The sequence below is a fragment of the Schistocerca gregaria genome, chromosome 6, assembly GCF_023897955.1.
Source record: "Schistocerca gregaria isolate iqSchGreg1 chromosome 6, iqSchGreg1.2, whole genome shotgun sequence".
In the NCBI taxonomy this organism is placed as follows: domain Eukaryota; kingdom Metazoa; phylum Arthropoda; class Insecta; order Orthoptera; family Acrididae; genus Schistocerca; species Schistocerca gregaria.
Genome location: NC_064925.1, coordinates 491090562 through 491112795, shown reverse-complemented (window position 1 = coordinate 491112795; position 22234 = coordinate 491090562). Strand labels below are relative to the sequence as shown.

General features: G+C 43.7%; 1 protein-coding gene across 2 annotated transcripts in view; it reads right to left on the bottom strand.

Moving 5' to 3' along the window:
- LOC126279078 (ubiquitin-60S ribosomal protein L40-like) overlaps positions 1-22234 on the bottom strand; it is a 65605-nt gene that overhangs the window by 28185 nt on the left and 15186 nt on the right. Inside the window, exon 1 of one of the 2 annotated variants that reach the window (XM_049979538.1) lies at positions 13817-13887. The exons of the other annotated variant lie outside the window; for it this stretch is intronic. The gene's annotated coding sequence lies outside the window, so the exon portion shown is untranslated. Of the gene's footprint in view, positions 1-13816; positions 13888-22234 lie in introns of those variants that run through there. 2 annotated transcript variants of the gene reach the window in all.

Below are 22234 nucleotides of genomic sequence, written 5' to 3'. Positions count from 1 at the left end.
TAACAGTTCAAAGAAACCTTGAGTCTCATTACAAACAGGTACGCCACTAATATAATTATAGTTGTGATGAATTCAATTTATCCTCGTTATGTTGTCGAAAAAGTCGGTGGTAGGCATAAAACGACGCCCGGACTCGTACTGAATGCTTTCTCAGAAAATTATTTTGAACAATTGTTTTAGGAGCCCACTCGAAGTGTACATGGTTGCAATAACATACTTGACCTCTTAGCAACAAATAATCCTGACTAAATAGAGAGCATCATGGCAGATACAGAGACTACTGAACACAAAGGTGTTGTAGCTAGACAGAATACCGTGACATCCAAACCCACCAAATGTTGTTGTTGTCTTCAGTCCTGAGACTGGTTTGATGCAGCTCTCCATGCTACTCTATCCTGTGCAAGCTGCTTCATCTCCCAGTACCTACTGCGACCTACATCCTTCTGAATCTGCTTAGTGTACTCATCTCTCGGTCTCCCTCTACGATTTTTACCCTCCACGCTGCCCTCCAATGCTAAATTTGTGATCCCTTGATGCCTCAAAACATCTCCTACCAACCGATCCCTTCTTCTAGTCAAGTTGTGCCACAAACTTCTCTTCTCCCCAATCCTATTCAATACCTCCTCATTAGTTACGTGATCTATCCACATTATCTTCAGTATTCTTCTGTAGCACCACATTTCGAAAGCTTCTATTCTCTTCTTGTCCAAACTAGTTATCGTCCATGTTTCACTTCCATACATGGCTACACTCCAAACAAATACTTTCAGAAACGACTTCCTGGTACATAAATCTATATTCGATGTTAACAAATTTCTCTTCTTCAGAAACGCTTTTCTTGCCATTGCCAGTCTACATTTTATATCCTCTCTACTTCGACCATCATCAGTTATTTTACTTCCTAAATAGCAAAACTCCTTTACTACTTTAAGTGTCTCATTTCCTAATCTAATTCCCTCAGAATCACCCGATTTAATTTGGCTACATTCCATTATCCTCGTTTTGCTTTTGTTGATGTTCATCTTATATCCTCCTTTCAAATCACTGTCCATTCCGTTCAACTGCTCTTCCAAGTCCTTTGCCGTCTCTGGCAGAATTACAATGTCATCGGCGAACCTCAAAGTTTTTACTTCTTCTCCATGAATTTTAATACCTACTCCAAATTTTTCTTTTGTTTCCTTTACAGCTACAGATTGAATAACATCGGGAAGAGGCTACAACACTGTCTCACTCCTTTCCCAACCACTGCTTCCCTTTCATGCCCCTCGACTCTTATGACTGCCATCTGGTTTCTGTACAAATTGTAAATAGCCTTTCGCTCCCTGTATTTTACCCCTGCCACCTTTAGAATCTAAAAAAGAGTATTCCAATCAACATTGTCAAAAGCTTTCTCTAAGTCTACAAATGCTACAAACGTAGGTTTGGCTTTTCTTAATCTTTCTTCTAAGATAAGTCGTAAGGTCAGTATTGCCTCACGTGTTCCAACATTTCTACGAAATCCAAACTGATCCTCCCCGAGGTCCGCATCTACCAGTTTTTCCATTCGTCTGTAAAGAATTCGCGATAGTATTTTGCAGCTGTGACTTATTAAACTGATAGTTCGGTAATTTTCACATCTGTCAGCACCTGCTTTCTTTGGGATTGGAATTATTATATTCTTCTTGAAGTCGGAGGGTATTTCGCCGGACTCATACATTTTGCTCACCAGATGGTAGAGTTTTGTCAGGACTGGCTCTCCTAAGGCTGTCAGTAGTTCTAATGGAATGTTGCCAACTCCCGGGGCCTTGTTTCGACTTAGGTCTTTCAGTGCTCTATCAAACTCTTCACGCAGTATGACTTCACGCAGTATGATATCTTCCATTTCATCTTCATCAACATCCTCTTCCATTTCTATAACATTGCCCTCAAGTACATCGCCCTTGTATAGACCCTCTATATACTCCTTCCACCTTTCTGCCTTCCCTTCTTTGCTTAGAACTGGGTTTCCATCTGAGCTCTTGATATTCATACACGTGGTTCTCCTCTCTCCAAAGGTCTCTGTAATTTTCCTGTACCCCTAGTGAGATAAGCCTCTACATCCTTACATTTGTCCTCTATCCATCCCTGTTTAGCCATATTGCACTTCCTGTCGATCTCATTTTTGAGACGTTTGTATTCCTTTTTGCCTGCTTCATTTACTGCATTTTTATATTTTCTCCTTTCATCAATTAAATTCAATATTTCTTCTGTTACCCAAGGATTTCTAGCAGCCCTCGTCTTTTTACCTACTTTATCCTCTGCTGCCTTCACTACATCATCCCTCAGAGCTACCCGTTCTTCTTCTACTGTATTTCTTTCCCCCATTCCTGTCAATTGTTCCCTTATGCTCTCCCTGAAACTCTGTACAACCTCTGGTTCTTTCAGTTTATCTTGGTCCCATCTCCTTAATTTCCCACATTTTTGCAGGTTCTTCAGTTTTAATCTACAGGTCATAACCAATAGATTGTGGTCAGAGTCCACATCTGCCACTGGAAATGTCTTACAACTTAAAACCTGGTTCCTAAATCTCTGTCTTACCATTATATAATCTATCTGATACCTTTTAGTATCTCCAGGGTTCTTCCATGTATACAACCTTCTTTCATGATTCTTAAACCAAGTGTTAGCTATGATTAAGTTGTGCTCTGTGCAAAATTCTACTAGGCGGCTTCCTCTTTCATTTCTTAGCCCCAATCCATATTCACCTACTATGTTTCCTTCTCTCCCTTTTCCTACATTCGAATTCCAGTCACCCATTACTATTAAATTTTCGTCTCCCTTCACTATCTGAATAATTTCTTTTATTTCATCGTACATTTCTTCAATTTCTTCGTCATCTGCAGAGCTAGTTGGCATATAAACTTGTACTACTGTAATAGGTGTGGGCTTCGTATCTATCTTGGACACAATAATGCGTTCACTATGCTGTTTGTAGTAGCTTACCCGCATTCCTATTTTCCTATTCATTATTAAACCTACTCCTGCATTACCCCTATTTGATTTTGTGTTTATAACCCTGTAGTCACCTGACCAGAAGTCTTGTTCCTCCTGCCACCGAACTTCACTCATTCCCACTATATCTAACTTTAACCTATCCATTTCCCTTTTTAAATTTTCTAACCTACCTGCCCGATTAAGGAATCTGACATTCCACGCTCCGATCCGTAGAACGCCAGTTTTCTTTCTCCTGATAACGACATCCTCTTGAGTAGTCCCCGCCCGGAGATCCGAATGGGGGACTATTTTACCTCCGGAATATTTTACCCAAGAGGACGCCATCATCATTTAATCATACAGTAAAGCTGCATGTCCTCGGGAAAAATTACGGCTGTAGTTTCCCCTTGCTTTCAGCCGTTCGCAGTACCGGCACAGCAAGGCCGTTTTGGTTAATGTTGTAAGGCCAGATCAGTCAATCATCCAGACTGTTGCACCTGCAACTACTGAAAAGGCTGCTGCCCCTCTTCAGGAACCACATGTTCGTCTGGGCTCTCAACAGATACCCCTCCGTTGTGGTTGCACCTACGGTACGGCCATCTGTATCGCTGAGGCACGCAAGCCTCCCCACCAACGGCAAGGTCCATGGTTCATGGGGGGGACCCACCAAATATAAACACAAAATACATCTATTTTTTTAAAAAATCGGGTAAAGATTTGCTTGTCACGTTTCTAGGAGACAGACTCCACTCCTTCTGCTCTGACTATGTAAGCGCAGACTAGATGTGGTTTGAATACGAAGAAATGGTATCGACGACAACTAATTGATGTATCCCCGATAAATTAATAAGATATGATACTGATACGTCATGGTACAAATAAGAGGTTAGAACAATGTTGTAAAAGGAACGGAAAAAGCATGCCAAATTTAAAATAACACAAAATCCCTAATATTGACGAAGTTTCACAGACGTTCGAAATTTAGCACGATGTTCAATGCGAGATGCTTTTAATAGTTTGCGTTAAGGACCTCTTTCTCGAAACCGGACAGAAAACCCAAAGGGATTCTGGTCGTAAGTAAATTACACCAGCGCAAAGACGCAATCATTACGTTCACTGGGCGAGAACGATGGTCATGTTATTGACAACAGCGCCACTAAAGCAGAGTTACTAAATACGGTTTTACGAACTTCCTTCACAAAAGGAGACGAGGTAAATATTAAAAGAAATGTTTCAAATGGCTCGGAGCACTATGGGACTTAACTTCTAAGGTCATCAGTCCCCTAGAACTTAGACTACTTAAACCCAACTAACCTAAGGACATAACACGTATCCATGCACGAGGCAGGATTTGGACCTGCGATCGTAGCGGACGTGCGGTTGCAGACTGTAGCGCCTAGAACCGCTCGGCCACCCCGTCCGGCCGTAAATATTCCAGAATTCGAATCAAGAACAATTGCCATCATGAGGAAGTAGATTTCCTCGGTGTAGCGAAACAGCTTAAAACAATAACGGCATGGCCTCCAGCCCAGACTGCATACCAGTCAGGTACCTTTCAGATTATGCTGCTACAATAGCATCATACTTAGCCATCACATTCAACCGCTCGCTCGCAGAAAGTTCCGTACCCAAAGAGCAGAAAGTTGCACAAGTCATACCAATATCCAAGAAACGAAATACGAGTAATCCGTTGAAATACAGACTCATATCACTAATGTCAATTTGCACTAGGATTTTGGAACATATACTGTGCTCGAACATTATTAATAACACAAAAAACCTATTTATTGACAAATAGCCAACACGGATTCAGAAAACATTGTTCTGGTGAAACTCAACTAGCTCTTTATTCTCCCGAAGTAATGAATGATATCGACAGGGGACGACAAATTGATTCCATAGTTTTAGATTTCCAGAAGGCTTTTGAGACTGTTTCTCACAACAGACTTCTAATAACATCGTGTGCCCATGGGAAATCCTGTCAGTTGTGTGACTGGATTCGTGATTTCCTGTCGGAAAGGTCACAGTTCATAGTAATTGACGGGAAGTCATCAAGTGAAACAGAGGTAATATCTGCCGTTTCCCAAGGAAGTGTTGTAGGCTTCTGTTGATCGTGATCCATACAAACGATTTAGAAGACAATCTCAACAACCCTCTTAGACTGTTTGCATATGATGCTGTCATTTACCGTCTCGTGATGTTATCAGATGATCAAAACTAATTGGAAAGTGATTTAGACAAGATATCTGTTTGATGTCAAAAAAGGCAATTGACTCTAAACAAAGAAAAGTGCTAAATATCGGTTACACGATAAACCACACAAAATTACTGTAAATTTAACGAAATACTTAGGGGTTACAATTACGAATAAATTTAATTGGAACGATCACATAGATAACGTGGAGGAAAGCAAACCAAAGACTGCAATTTATTGGCAGAAGACTTAGAATACGCAACAGGTTTACTACAGAGACAGCTTACACTACGCTTTTCCGCCCTCTTCTGCAGTACTTCTGTGCTGAGTGGGATCCATATCGGATAGGAATGGCGGAGGACATCGAAAAATTCTATAAATGCATGATTTTTCTGAAACAGAAAAATTAGCGCTTTCGTACAAAATCGGCAATGTCGTGAAAACTATTGACGATGAAGCAGGCAAACAGAGATGTGACGAAAGTCATGAGACAGGGATATGCCCGTAGTATTGCGTACACAAGGTATAAAAGGATAGTGCATTGGCGTAGCTGTCATTTTTACTCAAGTGAATCATGTGAAAAGGTGTCCGACGTGATTACCGCCGCGGACTTCAAACGCGGAATGGCAGTTGGAACTAGGTGCATGGGACATTCCATTTCAGAAAGCGTTAGGAAATTCAATACTCACAGATCCACAGTCTCAAGAGTGAGCCGAGAATACCAAATATCAAGCATTAGCTCTCACCGTGGACAACGCAGTGACCGAAGGGCTTCACTTCACAACTGAGAGCGCATAAATCAATGTGTAACGTACGACGAACACTTCCACTGGGACAGTGCGGCGAAATTTGGCGTTAATGGACCGACGGAAGTGGCTTTGCTATCATTTCTGTTGGACCCTAGAAGAATGGGGCCGGCCGGTGTGGCCGAGCGGTTCTAGGCGCTTCAGTCTGGAACCGCGCGACCGCTACGGTCACATGTTCGAATTCTGCCTCGGACATGGATGTGTGTGATGTTCTTAAGTTAGGTAGGTTTAAGTAGTTCTAAGTTTTAGAGGACTGATGACCTGAGATGTTAAGTCCCATAGTGCTCAGAGCCATTTGAACCTAGAAGAATGGAACCTGTGATATGGTCAAATGAGTCCATGTTTTAGCTGGTAAAGTAAATGGCAGAGCTAAGAGTGTAGCGCATCTCACAGGAATCCATGGATCCAGGCTGCCAAGAAAGCACTTTGCAAGCTGGTGGTGTCTTCATAATGGTGTGTGCTGCGTTTACATGAAATGGACTGGGTCCTCTGGTCCAACTGAACGAATCAGTGACTGGAAACGGTTATGTTCGGCTACTTGGAGACCATTTTCACCCATTCATGGCCTTTATTTTCAAATGGTTGAAATGGCTCTAAGCACTATGGGACTTAACATCTGAGGTCATCAGTCCGCTAGAACTTAGAACTGCATAAACCTAACTAACCTAAGGACGTCGCACACATCCATACCCGAGGCAGGATTCGAACCTGCGGCCGTAGCAGCCGCGTGGTTCCGGATTGAAGCGCCTAGCACCGCTCGGCCACCGCGGCCGGCGCCTTCATGTCCCCCAAACATACCACTGGGCCACAAATGTTCGCAATTGGTTTGAAGAACATTCTGGACAATTTGAGCGACTGATTTGGCGACCCAGATTGCCCGACATGAATCTCATTGAACATTTACGGGACATAAATCAAGATGGCAGTTCGTCCATAAAAATGCTGCAACGCCAACACTTTTGCAATTATGGACGGCTATAGAGGCAGCGTGTCTCATTATTTCTGCTGGTGACTTCCACGATATGTTGAGTCCATACCACGTCGAGCTGCTGCACTCGCCGGGCAAAAGGATGCACGACAAGATATTAAGAGGTCTCTCATGATTTTGTCCCTTCAGTGTAGGGCTACCACATGTTCATGTTTCTCGGACTGTCCTAGTTTTGAGGGCATTCGGGAGCAACAAAATGTTCAAATGTGCGTGAAAGCTTATGGGACTTAGCTGCTAAGGTCATCAGTCCCTAAGCTTACTCACTACTTAGCCTAACTTATCCTAAGGACAAACACGCACACCCATGCCCGAGGGAGGACTCGAACCTCCGCCGGGACCAGCCGCACAGTCCATGACTGCAGCGCACAGTCCATGACTGCAGCGCCTCAGACCGCTCAGCTAATCCAGCGCGGCTCGGGAGCATCCTGGTGGAGGGGGGAAGGTGTACAACTGTCTGAGGAAAACCTGTATCTTTGTTTTCCGTCTGTAAGTAAACAGATTTTGATAAATCTTAGTTAAATTTCACTATACGAGAACAGACGCGTGGATAGTTTCATTCGGTCTACATTTAAAAGCCAGTGACGAGCTCGGTTAGACGCTCACTTATACACACATTTTCCGTTCTTGTTTATTGAGAACAATGGAAATGGAAATACCGAATGGCTAGGGCTTCCCGGCGGTAGAACGTTCGCCTGGTGCAAGTCTTTCGATTTGACGCCACTTCGGCGACTTGCGCGTCGATGGGGATGAAATGATCATGACAAGGACAATACAACACCCAGTCCCTGAGCGGAGAAAATCTCCGACCCAGCCGGGAATCGAACCCGGGCCGTTAGGTATGACATTCAGTCGCGCTGACCACTCAGCTACCAGGGGCGGACATTGAAAACAAGCCACGCCGCTGCTCCTCCAGCCAGACAGTTTTGCACAGGCAAGGTATTGTGCAGGTGGATGTTTCACTCCACACGTTTGTGCCCCAAACATAATATCTCGATACCACAGTACACTGGCTTACGTAAGTTTGTATCATTTATATTCGTTAAGGTTTTTCAACTCGCCGCGTCTGTACCCAACATTAGCGGCTAATGGCAATCGGTAGAAAATGATTTGAAGGCTCCGTTTTAGCAGTTCTGCGACGTTTCGCATCCATATGTTTGGCCACCCAGATCGCCCGACATGAAAATATGGGACATAAATCAAGATGGCAGTTAGTGCACAAAATTCTACATCCCCAACACTTACGCAATTTAGGTCAGCGCAAACGTGTTGCTGTTCTCCTGTATAAATTTAAAAATAAACAATTATAAATTTTGCAGCAACTGATAAAGGCATAGCATTTTTCATTTGGAGTATCTACATCTACATTATTACTGTGCAACTCACATTTAAGTGCTTGGCAGAAGGTTCATCGAACCACACTCATTCTATCTCTCTACCATTCCACTCCCGAACAGCGCGCGGGAAAAACGAACACCTAAACCTTTCTGTTCGAGCTCTGATTTCTCTTATTTTATTTTGATGATCATTCCTACCTATGTAGGTTGGGATCAACAAAATATTTTCGCATTCGGAAGAGAAAGTTGGTGACTGAAATTTGGTAAATAGATCTCGCCGCGACGAAAAACGTCGTTGCTTTAATGACTTCCATCTCAACTCGCGTATCATATCTGCCACACTCTCTCCCCTATTACGTGACAATACAAAACGAGCTGCCCTTTTTTGCACCCTTTCGATGTTCTCCGTCAATCCCACCTGGTAAGGATCCCACACCGCGCAGCAATATTCTAACAGAGGACGAACGAGTGTAGTGTAAGCTGTCTCTTTAGTGGACTTGTTGCATCTTCTAAGTGTCCTGCCAATGAAACGCAACCTTTGGCTCGCCTTCCTCACAATATTATCTATGTGGTCTTTCCAACTGAAGTTGTTCGTAATTTTAACACCCAGGTACTTAGTTGAACTGACAGCCTTGAGAATTCTACTATTTATCGAGTAATCGAATTCCAACGGATTTCTTTTGGAACTCATGTGGATCACCTCACACTTTTCGTTATTTAGCGTCAACTCCCACCTGCCACACCATACAACAATCTTTTCTAAATAGCTTTGCAACTGATACTGGTCTTCGGATGACCTTATGCTAGACTTACATCACCTTCGCTTTATCGGAATCATAGACAATCAGGTCCAGAAGTGTGTAGAATTCTGTAATGAATAAAAATTTGATGAGTAGAATCTATGAGGCTGGAGACATAACATCAGGCTCGGGAAAAAATTTCATCCACACAATCCCGAAGATAGCGTACATGCGTGTACTATGGCAAAATCAACTTATGAGCTCATGCCTCCCAGTTTCTGTCATGAATAATGCCTTTAGATGACGATCAGTTTGGTGTTACGAAAGGCAAAGACACCAGAGGGGCAGTTCTGACGCGCTTGATAACAGAAGCAATCCAAGACACCACCGTGGAGCCAACAACAAGTCAGGGGGTAAGGTATTCATGAAACAACTTGACGCACGAATAAACCTTTAAACAGGATGAGGTAATATTATGTCGAGATTTTAGTTTACATTTTTTAGTACACCTATTCTGGAGCTAGGTGGGGCTCTTGTTCCCTTGAATTTTTCTTAGCTGATGTATGATGTACTTTACCTTGCCCATTCGTATGATTCTGTATCTTCCACACACAATTTACAACCTCCGCCATGCGCCTTGTGGTGGCTTGCATGTGTGTCGCTGTAGGTGCAGACAATGAGAAATGAGGGCAGTTTTTATAAGACTCAATAACTACAAAATTTGCAAAATTGAGGTATATGTATTCGTGTTTTTCTGAATGAGACATCAATTGCAATACTCAGCTTTTGTGAAACATTGCTATTTGCCTATTTAATATACAGGTTGAGTCAGGAGTAAAGCTATATGCTTTGAGAGGTGATAGTGTTAGTGATTCTGAACAAGTGCCCATTCCGAATGGTTTCCGAGATAGAACACATTTAATATCACTTTTGTACGTTTTTCTTGAATAACTCAAAAACCGCACCCTCCAGCGAAGAGGTGTCGCAGTACAAAATTAAACTACATTAAATTTCCTACAAAAAAGGTCCTATTCATTTTTTTCCTCTAGGACTAATGGTTTGTGCGAAGAGAGCGCGACAATGTTGAAAAACTCGCTCGACGCGCATGAGCTGTACCGTAGTTTTTGTAGGCCAATTTGAGGTAGCAAGTTTAGACGAACAGTTCGATACAGGACCCTTTTGGTCTATCAAGTCGGGAAACTACACATCAGAAGTAGCCTGAGAGCTGTCTCGGAAGGTCTTAGACTAGTGTGTTGAGATGAACATGATAATGAAAATAATGAAGTAGAGTACCTTAACGAATCAATTTATTAAATTATTTGCTCAGTAGGTTAAAATAAAATAGAACAGTACAGTTAAAAAAATTTATCTGTTAATGTTCAGTTTTGGAAAAAAATCATGATTATTACATATTTTTTACTTGTAACTGAACTCTCTTAAAAAACATTTCCACCATTTTATTATTTATCTCGAGTTTATTTTTGAAATATAATTTTTTAAGATACTGGCAATGCATACTGCTCAACTAAATCAATGAAATGTGTTTCCTGAAAATGTCTTTAGTAAATTTTGACTTTATTGAAAACATCCTCAATTGATAGACGCCAATGATACCGCAAAAGCCTACTTACGAAGTTTCAAAAACCAGTATTAAGTAAAAAAATCTAGAAATATACTACAGCGCCCCTGTATCGCTTCGTAGGGGCCGAAACCACAAGATTTGCGCTTTTTACGTAAACGGAGCGGGCAGAATTACTAAAGTAACCCGTACACTTGGTCAAATTCGCTCTTTACTATCCACGTTTGCCCAACAAGGGCGCACATATAGCAGCAAAGTTTGACAATTTAACCTCGTTTTTGAAGCAGACGCTGTCCGTGTTGTCAAGTATTTTGACATTTGTGGGAATGGCTACCAGACAAAACGTTTCTTGGATTAACTGTATCACTGTGTAAAATGAGAGGAAGAAAACAAGACGCTGGTTGGGAAATGATTGAAGCTGTGAGAGAAATACATCCATGAAAACCTCCAAAAGAAATACGGTGTTACACTCAGAAACTGATGAATACATCAACTTTCTCGAAAGGGCAGTGAAACTTTTTAATAACTGTGTTACTTCACCCTCACACTGAAAAGGAAAACACAAGTATGCGAAAATTTATCCTCTTCTACTTGGTCCTCTAATAACAGTGCATTACAACACCACAATGAGGGAACATATACATCGTGTGTGTAGAATACTAATTTTGAACCTCTTCCTGCATAACATACAGGGTGATTCAAAATTTCTATTACAGGCTTCTAGGGATTGTAGAGCAGACTTAGTAGATGAAGTTTTGATGAGGAACCCATGCCCGGTAATCTACCATTTGGATGTAAGATCAGTTTGAGGATCGGATGGTCTCCCGACCCACCTTAGTCCGTAGCTTATGGTCGTGCGGTAGCGTTCTCGCTTCCCGCGCCCGGGTTCGATTCCCGGCGGGGTCAGAGATTTTCTCTGCCTCGTAATGACTGGGTGTTGTGTGATGTCCTTAGGTTAGTTAAGTTTTAGTAGTTCTAAGTTAGTCCGTAGCTTATGGTCGTGCGGTAGCGTTCTCGCTTCCCGCGCCCGGGTTCGATTCCCGGCGGGGTCAGAGATTTTCTCTGCCTCGTAATGACTGGGTGTTGTGTGATGTCCTTAGGTTAGTTAAGTTTTAGTAGTTCTAAGTTAGTCCGTAGCTTATGGTCGTGCGGTAGCGTTCTCGCTTCCCGCGCCCGGGTTCGATTCCCGGCGCGGTCAGAGATTTTCTCTGCCTCGTAATGACTCGGTGTTGTGTGATGTCCTTAGGTTAGTTAAGTTTTAGTAGTTCTAAGTTAGTCCGTAGCTTATGGTCGTGCGGTAGCGTTCTCGCTTCCCGCGCCCGGGTTCGATTCCCGGCGCGGTCAGAGATTTTCTCTGCCTCGTAATGACTGGGTGTTGTGTGATGTCCTTAGGTTAGTTAGGTTTTAGTAGTTCTAAGTTCTAGGGAACTGATGACCATAGATGTTAAGTCCTATAGTGCTCAGAGCCATTTTTTGAACCGACCCACGTTACGCACACTGTGTAGACAATGAGCTCTGACTAGGATTGCCATCCGTCCCAATATATCGGGACCGTCACCGTTATGGACCTTCTCGTCCCTGCAAGACCCAATTTTGTCCTGATTTTGCAAAATACTGTTACAAGCGTGGCTCCAGTATTGAAATAACGCCAAGTGTAAGAACATGTAAATGCAGACACAGTTAGTTTTATTTGTGTCAACAAGTTTATGTTGACAAGGTCACCTCACAGATGACGTTGCATGTCACGCATACTGTATCGACAATGCAAGCACCTTCTAGATCTAGCGCCATCATAGGAGAAAATACCTGAACGCAAATGTCAACTGATAACAATGATGTGACTGTTTTCTATTCCCACACACAACGCCACTGTGGAAAGAGTATTCTCGCTGATGCCGACTAATTGGATAGATGAAAAAAATTGATTGCTGCCAGAAACAGTGGAATCAATCTTACGGTGCCAGTGTAACTACAAACCGACTTCCGTGGAGTTTTATAAATACGTAAAAGGGAAAATAAGACTTGCTGAAGAAGGTAAAAGCTTCCGAAAAATATGGTGTACCAATTAACTCTGCCGCATCAAATTCCGTGTAACTGTGTTCTAAATAAAAAGCAATTATATTAAGTACATTTTTTACTTCATTTCTACGCCCCAATCTCAGAGTGAACCGACGTAAACACCACAGCACACCTGATGTAAATGGCAAATATAACGTACACTGTAACAGGACCATAGGCTATTTTGAAAAAAACTGCTACCAAAAAAAAGTAGCCTGTGGTAAGTATAATAAACGCCCCTAAAACCCGCGGCTCGAAACAGAATGAAAATGGGCAAATTAAGCATTAAGCAAATTAATTGATTACAGGATTAAATCAATCACATAAAATTGTAAGCAAAATCTACTGAGAATCAAAAGGATTGCTATTTATTAAAAATAGAAAAGAATCATTTGGAAGATAGTAAAAAAATAAGACACTTAAAATGAATAAAGAAAGAGAGAAAACTTCCTTAAACATAAAAACGAACTGATTACAATTCGCCCCAAAATTGAAGGCGCTTTCAATAATTCTTTTTATGTAAATAGCACACAACTTGTGTCTGAATACTTCGTTACTATGACCACACTTACGTAAGTGCAAATGCAGATGCTGGTCTGAGTCAGTGAACGCAAGTGTTCTCTAGGGAATCTGCGAATAGAATGCAATTTTCGTTCCGATACACAGCTGAAATTCTGATATTTTCGTATGTCCCTATTAAATTTCTTCGCGAAGTTAAGAGTATATAACTGTCTGCTCTCGTCATTCGAGTGATTACGTAAGTATTAATTAGTTACGAAACAATATCATTCCGCTACACACGTACTGAATATCAGTAGATGGTACGTGTCTTGTAGCCTTGCTACATAACAGTGTTTCGCTAATAACTACCATACGACGGTCGCGGTGGTAAAAGTCTATCTAACGTTAAAGAAGAATATACCGTAGCTCAAACTCTCTAAGATAATTTTAGAGTGCACCAAAAGCAAGTAAAGAAGACTAATTTACGCGCTACTATAAAATCGACAGCTTTGCTCTGTGCTAACGACATTGTTACGAAGCTTCATATAAACAATTAGCGCGCATTTTCATAATGTTTTCAGAATAAATGAAATTATTGTACAAAGTCAACTCTTGTTTGCTGATGTGTCATATACAAAGAAGAAAGTAAATCCGAGTCACTTACTTCTTAACACAGCTTTGAACAGCGAGTCGTGAAATTCCTTTTCATGCACAACAACAATCGGAAAGAGGAGCGCAACAACTGTAGAAGAAAGCAAGTTCTGCAGTGATCTCTGTATTCTGTATCCTCCTGTCAATTCAAAGAGATAATTTATACTTTCACCCACGCCGATTAGAGAGCCATATTTTTTACGCTGTGCAATAAACCGAGGAATTCAGAGTTCAACACGAAGTATTTCGTGTGGAAACATTTTGTAGAAACCGCGGAAATCTAATAGCCATTTTCTGAAACAGAATTTGACATGATATTGTGTATTTAATGCGAGTACGGTAACAGCTTTCATAGTTTCCCTCAGCAACAAATTCGACTCATCATTCTAATCAGAAACTAAACTTTTTTATGTCCATCTGTAATTTGACTGAGAGTGGTGTTGCTGTATGGTGAAGAGTGCAGGTGCAAATATAGCTACCTTTCCTGTACTGCACTGTATATTTACGTTAAATATTACTTCTCGCTGTCCCTTGTGAGGCAGGCAGAGAGGATCGAGTGCCGAGGGTCCTGTCCTTGGTCACCCACACAACCCCGATCAACAGATCAATAAATATATACAGTATAATCAGAAGGATGTGTCTGATGAACTTTGAGTCAACAGTGATAAGTCGGTGAAATTGGTTCCTGGCAATATTGATTCATTTTCACTCGATTTTAGAAAAACCTTTTGTACGTTTCGATGTCACTTTTGTCACAATTTGACAAAATCACGCCGCGATAACAATTAAAAACCACCTGAATGGCGCATTCTATTGTTTTCGATTGTGCAAACCCTACATCAAAGCCCCTATGTACAGCAGCTTGGCGCGTGCCCTGACAAACTGCGCTCTTAACCGTAAGTACCACACGCGAACCCGGCGCAAGCGGACGGGTAGCAGTGGTAGCGAGGCATGGGAGTGGCTGCATCTCGAATACGTCCGCGTACGGATGAAAAACTCGTCACGAGAACACGTTCTTATAGAAAATCAAACTTGGAAAGTAAACTGTTGTTACTTCAAGTAGATTTAGTAACCGTAAATGACGAAAGATTGGTATGTGGTAGAGTAATAAGAAAGTGGGATAATATCTAGTTTGACATTTGTCAGGGGTGAACCCAGATACTTTTGAGGGGGGGGGGGGGGGGGGGAGGGGGGAGAAGATCTTTAGCTCCTTAGGCCCCATCTAGATTCGCTACTGGATAAAACCCAAGAGATACTCAATGGCATAATCAATATTTACACACCTAAAATTGGTACACTCCTAAATAAGCTAAAATAAAATGTATTGTATAACCATCGAATGATAAAGTCAGAGACACTAAAGATACTCGGATGAAAGATAGATTCTACTGCAATGATTTACATGCCAGAAGGATGTACAGAAAACAAGAAGAGAAAGCAAAGAAGGAAAGCAATGCCAGATTTATTGAAGAGGCATTGAGGGACCTTGCAAGGCACTGAGGGACCTGCTTGCAGTCCCGATGCCGAAAGTCGGATAGACTGCTTTTTTATCACAATAGCTAATAAGCGAAATACACTCCTGGAAATTGAAATACGAACACCGTGAATTCATTGTACCAGAAAGGGGAAACTTTATTGACACATTCCTGGGGTCTGATACATCACATGATCACACTGACAGAACCACAGGCACATAGACACAGGCAACAGAGCATGCACAATGTCGGCACTAGTACAGTGTATATCCACCTTCCGCAGCAATGCAGGCTGCTATTCTCCCATGGAGACCATCGTAGAGATGCTGGATGTAGTCCTGTGGAACGGCTTGCCATGCCATTTCCACCTGGCGCCTCAGTTGGACCAGCGTTCGTACTGGACGTGCAGACCGCGTGAATCGACGCTTCATCCAGTCCCAAACATGCTCAATGGGGGACAGATCCGGAGATCTTGCTGGCCAGGGTAGTTGACTTACACCTTCTAGAGCACGTTGGGTGACACGGGATACATGCGGACGTGCATTGTCCTGTTGGAACAGCAAGTTCCCTTGCCGGTCTAGGAATGGTAGAACGATGGGTTCGATGACGGTTTGGATGTACCGTGCACTATTCAGTGTCTCCTCGACGATCACCAGAGGTGTACGGCCAGTGTAGGAGATCGCTCCTCACACCATGATGCCGGGTGTTGGCCCTGTGTGCCTCGGTAGTATGCAGTCCTGATTGTGGCGCTCACCTGCACGGCGCCAAACACGCATACGACCATCATTGGCACCAAGGCAGAAGCGACTCTCATCGCTGAAGACGACACTTCTCCATTCGTCCCTCCATTCACGCCTGTCGCGACACCACTGGAGGCGGGCTGCACGATGTTGGGGCGTGAGCGGAAGACGGCCTAACGGTGTGCGGGACCGTAGCCCAGCTTCATGGAGACGGTTGCGAATGGTCCTCGCCGATACCCCAGGAGCAACAGCGTCCCTAATTTGCTGGGAAGTGGCGGTGCGGTCCCCTACGGCACTGCGTAGGATCCTACGGTCTTGGCGTGCATCCGTGCGTCGCTGCGGTCTGGTCCCAGGTCGACGGGCACGTGCACCTTCCGCCGACCACTGGCGACAACATCGATGTACTGTGGAGACCTCACGCCCCACGTGTAGAGCAATTCGGCGGTACGTCCACCCGGCCTCCCGCATGCCCACTATACGCCCTCGCTCAAAGTCCGTCAACTGCACATACGGTTCACGTCCACGCTGTCGCGGCATGCTACCAGTGTTAAAGACTGCGATGGAGCTCCGTATGCCACGGCAAACTGGCTGACACTGACGGCGGCGGTGCACAAATGCTCCGCAGCTAGCGCCATTCGACGGCCAACACCGCGGTTCCTGGTGTGTCCGCTGTGCCGTGCGTGTGATCATTGCTTGTACAGCCCTCTCGCAGTGTCCGGAGCAAGTATGGTGGGTCTGACACACCGGTGTCAATGTGTTCTTTTTTCCATTTCCAGGAGTGTATTTTCCAAAAATAGGGAAAAGCACAGTAGGTGAAATTCCCAACTTTGGAACAGATCCTACATTCCAGAATGAGATTTTCACTCTCCAGCAGAGTGTGCGCTGATATGAAAATTCGTGGCACATTAAAACTGTATGCCAGACTGAGACTCGAACTCGGGACCTTTGCCTTTCGCGGGCAAGTGTTCTACCATCTGAGCTACCCAAGCATGACTCACGTCCCGTCCTCATAGCTTCACTTCTGCCAGCACCTCGTCTCATACCTCCCAAACCTTACAGAAGCTCTCCTCTCCTGTAAAGTTTGGAAGGTAGGAGACGAGGTACTGGCAGAACTGAAGCTATGAGGACGGGCTGGGTAGCTCAGATGGCAGAGCACTTGCCCGCGAAAGGCAAAGGTCCCAAGTTCGAGTCTCGATTCGGCATACAGTTTTAATCTGCCAGGAAGTTTCAGATCCTGCATTTTCTGTGAAATCTGGAAGTAAATGTGGTGGTGGTGATGGTTGTTGGGATGTTTAAGGGGGATTAAACAGCTAAGGTCATCAGTCCCCCAGGAAGTAAATGCACCATGGTAATGTAGAAGAGAGTGTAACTGAAAAACATGATAAAAATACTTAAAAACTACAAACGATTAGGGAGCCGTGATATTTGTGGCATTTCCTGTACTATATTAAAAACTGAAATATGCAAAATTGCTCAACCCCTGACTTCCTCAATGTAGCATGCACAGCACCAGTTTATAAAAAAACGTAATCTACATGAAGTATCAAGTTCCATGCCTAAATATGTAACATCAGTACTAAGGTGATGGAGTCCATAATAAAAGATCAGCTATTAAGTTATTTTGAAGGAAATAGCGTCTTTTATGATACACAGCACGGATTTCAGAGGGGCAAATCAACAGAAGTACTCTGGCAACACTGTAACCACATGTATGGTAATTGGTAAATATCCCTGTTGGGATAGGTAACTTGTGCCGTATAGTTGGTGCAATAGATATTTATTTATTTATTTATTTATCCTGTGGATCACATATTGTACAAAGTACACATGATATAGGACAAGACATTTTTCTTAACAACTATGTAGTTTGGATGAAAAAAAAAAAATTGTGTTGGCATGCAGGAGGTCAAGGGTTCAATCCTGCGTTGAATGGGCCTTTTTTTTTAATTCGCTAATTTCATTCTGATATTTCTTGCTGTAATATAAGGCGTTTCTTAGGTCACTTGTATCCTAATTTTCCGACGTTTTGTGCCGCTGAACATAACAAATTCGTGGTTAGACAAATAAGAAATGGACAATTGAAACAAATAACCTGTCATACGACAGAATAACTACAAAACAGTATTAGTTTTGAGATGCTAAAGATAACAGCACAATACAGTAACACAACATCTACTTGTCATATATACTTCTTGTAATATGAGCGCTCAGATGTACATTAGCAACCAGTGACAATAATAATATACATATTAATGACTGTATGACTTTCACAACAGAATACGTTGTCCTCAGAACAACAGATACTCAAAGCGGCCTCCCTGCGCGTCCAAACATTGCGCAACCAACCGGATCGTACAGCTCTGGACCCTTTGCAGCAAAGCTGCATCCACAGTAACAAAGGCAGCATGAACACACCCTTCCAATTCTTCCACATTCGTAGGCGGAGTGGAGTGCACGTGCTCGTTCAGGTGTCCCCATAGCAAGAAACCCAGGGATTTAGATCATGTGAGAGTGGTGATCATACAACTGGACCTCCACGCCAGAGCCATTTACTGGAAATGTTCTGTTCAAATACTGTCACACATCAATTCCAGAGTGTGGAGGTGCACCATCATGTTGGAACCATATCCTCTGCCGAGAATTTAGTGTAACATCTTCCAGTGGGTCAGACAGATAGTTTGAGACGAATGCATCATACCTTTGTGCAGTCAACCAGTCAGGCAACATGTAGGATCCCAAACACCTATCGCCCAATATTCCGGCCCAGATGTTGATACCAAATCGAACTTGATATCCACGGCCACGGGTGACCTGCAGGCTAACTTCACACCAATGGTGGGCATTGTGCATAGTGAAGACACCTCTCACGAATGAATGCTGCTTCATCCAACCATATCAAGGTGTTCACAAAGTCATCGTCAGCTTCCTGTTGTTGTTGGAACCATTCACAGAATTGCATTTACTGATGGCGATCTGCAGGATGCAGGTGTTACGTTAAAGCATAACGATAGGGGTGCAGCCCACGCTCATGCAGCACTTTAACAACCGTGCATTGCGAGATGCACAGCTGCCTTGCTGGCAAACATGCCTTCGCCCTAGCCAGATTACGCTCCCATATTTTATTTACTCAGGCTTGTCTGACATTTGATATTAACCGCCAAAGGCCTCACACTTAAAGTTCCCATCTCTGGCTTAACCCTTCTTTCCATCAGTCCCTATACCAGTTCCAAACTGAACAACCCATAGTCCTCACCCGCCTAATCCTTCACATACACATCAACTCAGACGCTGAACACACCCGTCAACTCCTATCCCTAATAAATTCCTCAATTTTCCTCTCCCACATCCACACCAGCTGTTCAGAGCATCCTCCTACATCCCCACAAATTAGAACAGCATGCCACCCTCCACCTCAAAAACTACCCAATCTCCTGGTTTCCCACCTCTGGAAAGGCAACTCCCTCGCCTTCCACAACCTTTCCAACAAACCTCAACCTCCTCTGATTGCACACAGACCTAGTCTCTCCCATCTACTCAATCTGCCACTTCCAGCTCCACTCTCCCCAAAACCTCAAAATTCTAATCAACACAATCTGGAACCACAACACCCCAGTTCAGTAGTTAACCTTTCCTCCAAACCTCTCTCCCAATCCGAAACCTTTGTCCTATCCAAAGGCCTCATCTCCCGCCTTTGTCAAAGATTTACCGTCCTACACTTGTACTCTCTGCTGGAAATATTGCTTTCCCATGAAGAAAAATAATCCTAATCCTACTCCTAATGATCCAACTCCCCAAGACACTATCCAAATTGAACCCTGCCTGGAACAGTTCGTTCCTCCATCACAGCAGGACCCACCTCCTCTTCCTCAGACTCACACTCTCCAAATCTCCCAGGAATTTCTCACTTCCAGCCTTGCCTCTCAATCCTTCTTGAAAAACCTTCACCCTACTCCCAACATCACCACAGCTGAAGCCCAGGCTATCCGTGATCTGAAGGCTGAGTGATCCATCGTCATTCTTCCAGCAGACAAGGGTTCCACGACCATGGTAATTGATCGTTGGGAGTATGTGGCTGAGGGACTGCGTCAGCTTTCAAACAACACTACATACATAATTTGCCAAGGTAATCCCATTCCTGATGTACAGACGGAGCTTCAAGGAATCCTCAGAACCTTAGGCCCCCTACAAAACCTTTCACCTGACTCTGTCAACCTCCTGACCCCACTGACACCCCACACCCCTACCTTCTACCTACTACCTAAAATTCACAACCCCAATCATCCCGGCCTCCCCATTGTAGCTAGTTACCAAGACCCCACAGAACGTATTTCTGCCTACGTAGATCAACACCTTCAACCCATTACATGCAATCTCCCATCCTTTGTCAAAGACACCAACCACTTTCTCGAACGCCTGGAATCCTTACCCAATCTGTTACCCCCGAAAACCATCCTTGTAGCCATTGATGCCACTTCCTTATACACAAATATCAGGCACGTCCAGGGCCTCGCTGTGATGGAGCCCTTCCTTTCACGCCGATCACATGCTACCCTACCTAAAACCTCTTTCCTCACTACCTTATCCAGCTTCATCCTAACCAACAACTTCTTCACTTTTGAAGGCCAGACATACCAACAATTAAAGGGAACAGCCATGGGTACCAGGATGGCCCCCTCCTACGCCTACCTATTTATGGGTCGCTTAGAGGAAGCCTTCTTGGTTACCCAAGCATGCCAACCCAAAGTTTGGTACAGATTTATTGGTGACAGCTTCATGATCTGGACTCACAGTAAAGAAGAACTCCAGAATTTCCTCTCCAACCTCAACTCCATTGGTTCCATCAGATTCACCTAGTCCTACTCCAAATCCCATGCCACTTTCCTCGACGTTGACCTCCATCTGTCTAATGGCCAACTTCACACATCTGTCCACATCAAACCCGCCAAGAAGCAACAGTACCTCCATTTTTACCGCTCCCACCCAATCCATATCAAACAGTCGCTTCCCTACAGCTTAGGTCTTCGTGGCAATCGAATCTGCTCCAGTCCTGAATCCATGAACCATTACACCAAAAACCTGAAAACAGCTTTCGCATCCCACAACTACCCTCCCGACCTGGTACAGAAGCAAATACCTAGAGCCACTTCCTCATCCCCTCAAACCCAGAACCTCCCACAGAAGAACCCCAAAAGTGCCCCACTTGTGACACGGTACTTTCCGGGACTGGATCAGACTCTGAATGTGGCTCTCCAGCAGGGATATGACTTCCTCAAATCCTGCACTGAAATTATACCCATCCTTCATGAAATCCTCCCCACTCCATCAAGAGTGTCTTTCCGCCGTCCTCCTAACCTTTGTAACCTCTTGGTTCATCCCTATGAAATCCCCAAACCACATTCCCTACCCTCTGGCTCCACACCCGGTGTAAGACCTGTCCCATGCACACTCCCACCACCACCTACTCCAGTCCTGTAGCCCTTAAGGTGTACACGGTCAAAAGCAGAGCCACGTGTGAAAGCACACACGTGATTTACCAACTGACATGCCTAAACTGTGAAGCCTTCTATGTGGGAATGACCAGCAACAAGTTGTCCATTCGCATGGACGGACACAGGCAGACAGTGTTTGTTGGTAATGAGGATCATGCTGTGGCTAAACATGCCTTGGTGCACGGCCAGCACATCTTGGCAGTTTTACACCATCCAGGTTATCTGGATACTTCCCACTGACACCAACCTATCACAACTCCGGAGATGAGAACTTGCCCTTCAATATAATCTCTCTGCCTGTTACCCACCAGGCCTCAACCTCCGCTAATTTCAAGTTGCCGCCAATCGTACCTCACCTGTCATTCAACAACATCCTTGCCTCCCACTTCCGCATTGATTGACATCTCTGCCCAACATCTTTGCATTTACATATGTCTGCCTCTGTCTGTATATGTGCGGATGGATATGTGTGTGTGTGTGTGTGTGTGTGTGTGTGTGTGTGTGTGTGTGTGTGTGTGTGTGTGCGCGCGCGAGTGTATACCTGTCCTTTTTCCCCCCATAAGGTAAGTTTTTCCGCTACCGGGATTGGAATGACTCCATACCCTCTCCCTTAAAACCCACATCCTTTCGTCTTTCCCTCTCATACCCTTTTTCCTGATCAAGCAACCTTGGGTTGTGAAAGCTTGAAATTTCTGTGTATATTTGTGTGTTTTTTATTGTCTCTATC